Here is a 9,960-nt window from a genome sequence, read left to right on the forward strand (position 1 = left end):
ACACACACTCACACACTCATGGACACACAGAGACACACGTGGACACACAGACACACACATGGACACACACAAGGTTGCTGCTGTGTGAGGAGTGGGTTGTAAGGGGTGGGAGTAAAGGCAGGTAGATCAGGTAGGAGGCTTTTGGGGGTCAGTGAAAGGTGACCTTGAAGAGAGAAGTGGAAGTCAAGCTGGGGAGAAGTAGTAGGAAAAAAATAACAGAAATAGACATAATAAAATTGAGATAAAACTCACATGTCACAAAATTCACCATTTTAAAGTGCACAAGGCTGTGCCACCATTGTCTCTAATTCAGGACATTTTCATCACCTCAAAAAGAAGCCACATCCCCAGGAGCTGCCTCTCCCAGTTCTCTCTGCTGACTTCCTCTGGCACTGTGGACCTCCTTTCTGTTTTTGTTTCTTTGGACTGCCTATTTTGGACATTTCTTTTGGATGGAATCATACTTCATGTAGCTTTTTGTGCCTGAATTCTTCACTGAGCATAGAGTCTTCAAGGTTTATTAGATTGTAGCTTTTCTTAACGTTTCCTTCTTTTTCATGGCTGAATAACATGCCACTCCATGGATATACCAGATTTTGTTTACCCTTTTTAGTTGAAGTCTATTTAAATTGCTTTTGGCTATCATGAATAATTATCATGAATAATGCTGCTATGAATACTGATGTACAAGTTTTTATATGAACATATGTTTTCAATGCTCTTGGAGATATACTCCTGAAAGTGGAATTGCTGGGTCATATGAGTAATTCTGCTTAACCTTTTATTTTTTTTTGCATGTGGTTCTGAGATGGAACCCAGGACCTAATGTATGCTGAGCAGGTACTGTACCATGGAGCAATACCCCCAGTCTTATGTTTAACCACCTGAGTAACTAAACTGCCAGACTGTTTCCCAGAGGCAGCACCAGTTTACATTCTCTCCAGCAATGACTGAGGTTCCAGAGTCTCTGTCCGCTCTTGGATACCATTATTTTCTATGTGTACTAATTATAATATCTTAATGGCTGTGTGGTTTGATTTTCATTTCCCTAATGACTAACAATATGGAACACTTTTAATGTGCTTACTGGTCATTTGTGCTATCTTTTTTGAAGAATTGTCTATTAAAAACCTTTGCCCAGACAGGTGCAGTGGCACACACCTGTGATCTCAGTGACTCAGGGCGGCAGAGGCAGGAGGATCACAAGTTCAAGGCCAACCTGGACAACTTACCCAGCCCCTGTCTGATTTGATAATTGTTTTTATGTGGTGCTGAGGATTGAACTCAGTGCCTCACGCATGCTAGGCAAGTACTTTGTCACTGAGCTACAGCCCCAGCCCCCCAGCCCCTGTCTGGAAAAAAAAAAGTTGTGTGTGGGTTTGTGGGGAGTTGAACTTGGTGGTGGATGCCCCTGGGTTCAATCCCCAGTACAAAAAAAGAAAAACAAGGAACAAAAATGCTGGTCATTTAAAAAAATTTTTTTTTTCCTTGTTGAGTTATAAAAGTTCTTTGTATATTTTTGGTACTATATCCTTAGGATTTAAAAGTACTTTCTCTTGTTACATGGGTTTCCTTTCACTCTTGAAATAATAATATTCAATATACCCAGTTTAAAAATTAGATGAAGTACAATTTATCTATTTTTAAGATTTGTTTGCTTGTGCTTTTGGTGTTAAATCTAAGACACTGTTACACAATCCAAATCACAAAGATTAACCACTTTATTTTCTCCTAAAAGTGTTAGAGTTTGGGCTGTTACATTTAGGTGTTTGTCATTGAGTAAACTCTTGAATCTCAAATTAATCCTTCTTCATGTGGATGTCCAGTTGTCCCAACACCGTTTATTAAAATGACCTCCTTTTCTCTATTGAATAGGTTTGGCATCCTGTCAAAAATACATTGGCCTCATTTGTGTGGGTTCATTTCTGGGCTGCCAGTTCCATTCTACTGATACCGGTGTCTGTTTTTGTGCCGGTTACTATGTTGCCTTCATGACTATACTTTAGTAATGGGTTTTGAGTCCTCTAACTGACATTTATATTCTATAGAGAAAGCTGACAAGACTTGGTTATTGATTCTATGAGTGGGAAACAGAACCATTGTGGGGAATTTTTTTGAACCTTTGCCTTTTGAAGACTGTTGCATTAGGGTTCTCTAGAGGAACAGAATCAACAGGATGTATAAAAAGGGGACTTATTAGGTTGGCTTATGGGACTAGAAGCTGGATAGTTCTCAATGGCCGTCTGCAGCCTGGAGAGCTGCAGGACCAGTAGCTGTGCCGTCCAAGAGGTTGAAGCCCCAGGACAAGAGGGATCAACGGCACTACCCTAGTCTGGGACCAAAGGCTTCTGGAGAATCACTGTTAGAGTCCTCCTTGGAAGAGTAAAGAAGAGAGAGTCCAACATCCTCAGCAGCAATCAAGAACCCAGTCAAGAAGGAGCTTGCATCTGCTGCTGCTTCCTTGTTCTTCCAACTTTTATTCCATCCAAGCCATCGTCCTATTGGTTGGTGCTGCCCACACTTAGGGAGGGTCTCCATTTCAGTTGGCTATCCCACACGCCAATCATTCCTAGATACACCCCCCATCAACACACCCATAATCCTTGGCATCTCTTAATCCAATCAAGTTGACAATTCAGACTAAATATTACAATTGTGTTGGCCAAAGAATACCTTTCCTCCTTCCTGGTGACCTTTTTGGGGGGTTCCAGGAGATGAACTATATTGTCCAGGTAGATAACCTGGGAGGTTCACCTTGGCAGGCTGACAATATGAAGATACTATGTATTCTCCCTCCTGTGATTCAAGGAGGTTCAAGAGACTGTGTGTATGTGCTGTAAGTGTTGATCGTTGCCCTTTGTTGGTAGAAACTGTTAGAGAGCCAGGCATGGCAGTCTTCTGTCCCAGGGTTTGTCTAGAGCCACTCTGTCAATGCCACTGTCAACAGCCACACACGGACCTGAAATGTGGCAAGTACAGCTGGGAACTGAATTTTAAATTTTGTTCACTTTCTTTCTTTTCTTTTTTTTTTGAGATAGGGTCTTGCTAAACTGCCCAGGTTAGTCTTGAATCTTACAGCCTTCTGCCTCAGCCTCCTGAGTAGCTGGGATGACAGGTATGTGCCACCAGGCCCAGCTAAATTTTGTTAAATTTCAATTAATTTAAACATACATTTAAAAACTGAAACTTGATTGACTTATTTAAAACATTCTTAAGTGTGTTTGAAATAATTTAAATATGTTATCTACTTTTTCCTGTGTTATTTTTATAAATTATAGGTATAAATCAAATATTTCTGATGGAAGTTTAGCATCATGATATCATCAAATCAGGATGCACTGTCAACTATAAAATACCCACGGGATTTCAAAGGCTTCGTAGGAAAGAGAAACAAAGATCTCTCATTAGCAAATTTTGCATTGATTACATTTGAAATGACAAAATTGTGGATAGATTGGAGTAAGTAAAATACTTCATTAATATCACCAGCTTCTCTCCTTGTCTCTTTCCCCCCTTTGGTACTGAGAATTGAAGCCAGAGGGGTTCTACTTCTGAGTTAAGTCCCCAGATCTTTTATTTTTAAATTTTGAGACAAGGTCTCCCTAGGCTGTGGAGGTCGGCCTTGAACTTGGGATCCTCCTGCCTCAGCTTCCTGAGTCTCTGGAATTACAGACCCATGACCCAGCACCTGGCTAATCAGCTTCTTTTTATTTCTTAATGCAAGGCTATTAGAAAATTGAAAATGACACCTCTGGCTTGCATTATCAGAGAGAGAGAGAGAGAGAGAGGGAGAGAGGAGAGAGAAAACGAGCACTGCTTTAGATTCTGCATGATGACACCTCAACCCTGTTTTGACCTTAGAGACAATCACACAGCTCTGGAACCATGATGAACTTGCAGCAGAGATTTAAGGTTCCAATGACACGGAGGCTCTAAATGAGACAAAGTGGGACGTGTAGGCACAGACTAGGCATGTGCTGATGAAGTAGGCCAGGGTGCCATGCCCGCGTCTCCTCCCTCCTTCTGTCCCCAGTGACCTCGTTGGCTCCTGCTGCCTTACTCCAGCTTCCTGTTTCTAGGGACACAAAGTTCTGGTCTCTTCAGTCCAAACTTCTGGACCCCCTTCTCCTTGTCCCTCCCTGCACCCCCTCCCGGGGCTCACGTCCTTCTTACTCCATACACCACCCATCTTTGCAGAAACGCAGGACAGAAACCCGACTCTCCAGCAGAGGCCGGCAACCTCTTGCTCTAGAGGGCCAGAGAGGAAATATTTGAGGCTCCGTGGGCCATGGAGTCTAACTAACTACCAGCTGACCACCTTCGTCTCTGAGTGTGAAAGCAGCTACAGACGGTATGTCAACGAACAGGCAGGGCTGAGTTCCAGTAAAACCTGAGGTGTGGAACCTGGAAATTAGAGCTTTGTGTGTTTTCACATCAACACTTATTCTACGTCTTTTGACACCCCTCCTCCCCATTCTTTCAAATGCAAACACCATTCCAAGGTCTTGGGCTGTATAAACATAGGTGGGCAGGATTTGGCCTCAGGTCCTGGATTGCTGACCCCTGCCCTAAAGCACAAGCAAAGGCCCAGTGTCTTATCCTGCTGCCTCTGTAACCACCTGGAATGCTGGGGTTCAGTTTGGAACACAAACTGCACGTGGCCACAGGGAAGCCATCTTTGGTCCTCCATCTGGGACCCAGGCCTGTTTTCTTTTCAGTGTCTTGGAGATACTGAGGCAGAAGGATGTGTCCATTCGCTGTCAGGGGAGCACCCGCCACTGTAGGTGCTCAGCACTTGGCCTGAGTATTTGGAATTTCAGGAACCTCTTGAGAGCAATGTGTAACACTGGGTTGTCAGAAGACCCCGACATTCTGAGGAACTTCTGCATGGTCATCGCCCTCAGACTCAGGAGAGAGGCCTCCCTGCCCTGACTCTGGCCTCTTAAAGGGCTGCTTTGGTTTTGGTGATGAGTCTTCAAGGGCACCAGGGACATCCATCCAGACCCGACTTGGAGCCTGACCTCACTTCTGTGCAATGGATGTGTGGGGTCCTTCCCAGTGACCTCAAGACCCACTTTTAAGTGGCTGTAGCCTCTTAAGGCTGAGAGATGGCCAAGACTGCAGCTGTGTGCCCTGGATGCAGCCCAGCTAGAGCTTGTGCAAACCCAGGGTGAGAAGAGGAGAGTTAGGGCTGCGGTGAAGGGCCAGAGATGGCTTCTACATGGACATGTTCAGAAGTGTTCTAAATTCAATCCTGGCATTCTAGGTAGTCAGGAAGGCAACAGGATCCGACATATAATGGAATCATTTGTTAGGTTGATTTGTGACTTAAATACTTAGATATCCAATATGGGGGTCTCCCTTGGCACTCTGACCTTGCACTCACAAATGTTAGGGGTGAGCCTGCTTCTGCAGTAAAGACGTAACTTTGAAAGGGGCAGGGACAGGGAGTCAGGGGATGATGAAGCAGCTTGTGCTGCCTGGACAGCCAGTCGACTGTGTGCATTTCTTCTCAGCTCTGTGCTCAGTGACGCCATCTTGGTAGCTCCAAGTTGGCCAAGACAAGAGTGTCCACACCATGGAAATGGGTAAGTACCACCAACCAGAGCTCAGTTTCCAAGCTCTGGATGCTAAATGCTCACCAGCACATGGCACAAGGGGATCGTCCACTCTCCTCTGAGAGATGCAGGCTTCTCCCTGCCCTGCATAGGATCTCTCCCCCAAGAACTTAATTCTTATTTGAGATTCTCTTCAGGACATGTATTCAGCACAGTGTGTCTGTGAGGAGTCACATGAGGTCACTCGCTCATTTGTATGGATTTCTGAACTAAGCCAAATTCCTGGTTGCCCTGGCCATGCCCCTGAGCAGCACCATGCACTGATTCTTGGAGCAGAACCCCTAGAGAGGTCCCACTTCCGAAAGTATTGATTTCAGTAAGCTCTCCCAAGGTGTGAACCTCTCCACTGCCAAGTCTTAGTGTTTGCAGAATGCATCTAGATTCAGATAAGCACATAAAATGACTTTTATGGTGAATGCCTGGATTCCTTTCCTTGAGAGTACTGATAACTGCAAACAAACAAACAAACAAACAAACAAAACAACAAAAAACCTCCACAAAAACCCTACCAAAAAAGAGAAAAAAAAAAAAAAAAAAATTCACCTCCTTTTCCTTTACATGCCTGCCCTCTGGTGGTAAATTGAGAGAAATACAGGTGAATTCCTATCTCACAGTTTGGAACTGTCATAGGTAGACAAACAGCCGTCTCCTGGGGCCAGGCAGGCAGAAGAAAGAAGACAGTAGGATGTGAGGGGAATGGACATGTGTAGAGTGTACAGTCTTATCCCAAAGGGAAGGACCTGAATCGATGTCTCAGAGTACTTCTGGACCGAGTCTCGAGCAGAGGTTACGGCCCCCTGGGTAGAGGTGGGTGTCTTCTGTTGGACCCTCAGTGTTGATCCAGTGTTTCAAAATAGTCAAATGAGTTGCATGAGTGAGAAAAGACGTATTTCCAGATTTCTTGTGACCATCTGAATATTTGGCAACCCCAAGTTCACACTATCATTTGGCAGCTATCTGGTGATACTGTTTAGAGAACTTTTAAAAATGACAAGTGGTTATTTAAGAATGAGCTACTGTGATTTTCTCAGGCAAAGCAAAAATTATTTCTAAAATGTCCCCAACAGACATGGTTATATATTTTATGCTTTAGAAATTCCAGATATCGGGCTGGGGATGTGGCTCAAGTGGTAGCGCGCTCGCCTGGCATGCATGCGGCCCGGGTTCGATCCTCAGCACCACATACAAATAAAGATGTTGTGTCCCCCAAAAACTAAAAAATAAAACTAAAAAATAAAGATATATATATATATATATATATATATATATATATATATATATATATATATATATATAAAAGAAATTCCAGATATCGCTGGGAGTATTGTAGTTCAGGGGCAGAGCACTTGCCCAGCATGAGAGAGGCCCTGAGTTCAATCCCCTGCACCTCAAAACAAACATTAGGCCCTACAGGGCAGTGGCAGACGTGGTGGGGCACACCTGTTGTCCCAGCTGTGTGGGAGGCTGCGTCCTGAGGAGCACTTGAACCTAGGTGTTCAAGACCAGCCCGGGGCAACGTAGCGAGATCCGGTCATTAAAAATAAAAAATAAATTCCAGAAAAAAGGAATCCTTTATTTTTGAAAGTTGCTTTAAATTTCTTTAATATGCTATATTTTATAAACAAAATCTCTCTCTCTCTCTCTCTCTCTCTCTCTCTCTCACACACACACACACACACACACACACAATGGAATAATAAATTGAACAGTCTCTCTGGCACCAGGGTCCTACCTGAGTTGAATCCTCTCCCTGGCCCCCGACACCACTGAGGATAAAGACCATCCTGTTACCTTTATCACCCCCTTGATGAACTCTTAGTGATTCTAATGATGTGTTTATAGACACTTTGGGTTTCTAAATAAGCAATCAATAGAAAATTCCTGTCTTTCCCTTTCCAGTTGTAATAGCTGCTTCTTTTTCTTCACCTGGGGTACCGACCAGGATCCCTGAGTCAACACTGCTGGGGAACAGTTAGGATGGGGGCTTCTTTTCTTTATTTTTGATTCGAGAAAAGTCTCCTGTTTCATTTTTTAATTGTAATGTTTGTTGTAGATTTTGATAGGGATACTTTATCAGGTTAAATAAATTTCCTTTTATTCCTGGTTTGCTGGGAATAGCAATTATCGATGAATTATGAATGAATGTAGAATGTGATGAGATGATTTCTGTGATGATCATATGTTTAACTTTTTATTTTATATTCACAAAAGTAGAGAGACCCAACATCTAACTTCAATGTTTACCTATTTCCTGCCTTTCTTGTATCATCTCTTCCTCCTCTTTCCTTGTTTTGATGGAATATTGGAAAGTACCCCAGGTATCTGTCACCTCATCTCTGAATGCAGTAGTGCATGGCCATGATACCCATGATCACATGAGGTCCATACTATTCAGATAACAGTAATCATTTATTTATCATCTAATATCCAAAGTGTTCAATTTTTCATGATTTCCTAAACTCTTGTATCTTTACTGTTCTTGCGAAAAGGGGAACACATTCATCTGGTCACTACATTTCTGAAATCTCTTTAAATCCTTAAACATTCCTCTTTTTTAAAAAAAATAAAGATGAAGAAATGGAATTATTTGTACTATGGGATGTCTTGCCTTCTGTATTTATTTGATTTAATGTTTGAACATGCTATGCCATCCTCGGTGTTTCTGAAAACTAATAATTGGAACCAGAGATTGAATTAGATTTACGCTTTTTCTTTAAGAAAATGGAAGTGTCTATTTATTGGGCAAACTGCCTGCAGGTGGCGCTGTGCGCTCTGTCTTGCCTCACATCAGGCGGTCCAGGCGGCTGGTTTTCTGCCTTGTGTGATCTTTGGTACTGAGGAGCTGGTCAGGCCTATTCTGTCCATCATAAAGTCTCCCATCCACCTTCCACCATGCTTTTGGCAGCCATTGATGCTCATGATCTGTAACCATGATTTCAGTTTGAGTTGCAAAATAGTGGTTTTCTGCTGGGTGCGGTGATGTGCTCCTCCCGTAACCATAGTGAATTGGGAGGCTGAGGCAGGAAGATCACGAATCATAGTCCAGCCTCAGCAACTTAGCAAGACCCTAAGCCAAAGACCCTGTCTGAAAATAAAAAATAAAAAGGGCAAGAGATGTGACTCTGTGGTTAAGTGCCCCTGAGTTCAATCCTCAGTACAAAAAAAAAAAAAAAAAGTGGTTTTCTAAATCATAGATTTTCTTAGCTGTGTGATTCCTCTATAAAAAGAATTTCCCCCAGTCATTGGGTTACCCTGAAAATACAGTCTGAATAGAAGAGGTAAGATAAGTGCTTGACTCTTTTCCTTTAATGTGTCATTCAGAACATATAGGTATCCTGTCAACCTCCAAAAATATCCAACAGTGGCTGTATAACATTGTGAATCCACAAATTTTTATTATTTGCTGTTTCAAAAATGTATCTATATATTTGCTGTATTTCAATATATTTAAATTATTATTATCTTTGATGCTCAAATTTTCTCAACTTTGGCCAACGGGGATTCCTTCAAGTTGGCTCCAAGGTGCTATTAGCAGGCCCTGATTCTTGATGAGCTTCCTTAATATGCATTGTGATAAGCAGCAGGATATTGCAGAGAATGACAACACACTAAAGGACTTCTCTATCTCCTTTTCCCAACTCCTCACCCACTATTAATGTTTTGTCACACTTTGAATCAGGATGCTAAAAGGGGAACACATTATTATTCGTCTCTCTCACATATGTGCATATGTTTTTCTTTCCTGTTCCCCTCCAAATCTTTTTTAAAAAATATTTTAATATTTATTTTTTTGACAGACACAACATCTTTGTTTGTATGTGGTGCTGAGGATCGAACCTGGGCCGCACACATGCCAGGCGAGCGCGCTACCGCTTGAGCCACATCCCCAGCCCTCCCCTCCAAATCTTAACAAAGACTTAAGTATTTATTCCCTAAGTCCAAGAGTACTTCTCTGATACAATCACAGAATACTTAACAAAATCAGAAAATTTAATATTTATCTAAGTGCTACGCAATTTGACATTATCTAACACATACCCATATTCCACTTTTGCCAAATGAAGGTTACATCAGGTGTCGTCACTCTTAGACTTTAGAGTCCCTTTAATCTGGGATAGTCCTTCAGAGGTCTGTTAGTCTTTCACGACATTTACACTTTGGAGAGTACCGGATGGTGGTTCTCTCATCTGGAGTTTGTCTCATGTTTCCTTATTTTTAGATATTAATTATATATTTTTTTGAATCAGGGATCAAATACAGGGGTGCTTAATCACTGAACCACACCCCAAGTGCCCCCCATTTTTTTGTATTTTATTTAGAAACAGGGTTTCACTTTGTTGCT

Source organism: Marmota flaviventris, chromosome 8 (genome assembly GCF_047511675.1).
Source record: "Marmota flaviventris isolate mMarFla1 chromosome 8, mMarFla1.hap1, whole genome shotgun sequence".
Taxonomy (NCBI): domain Eukaryota; kingdom Metazoa; phylum Chordata; class Mammalia; order Rodentia; family Sciuridae; genus Marmota; species Marmota flaviventris.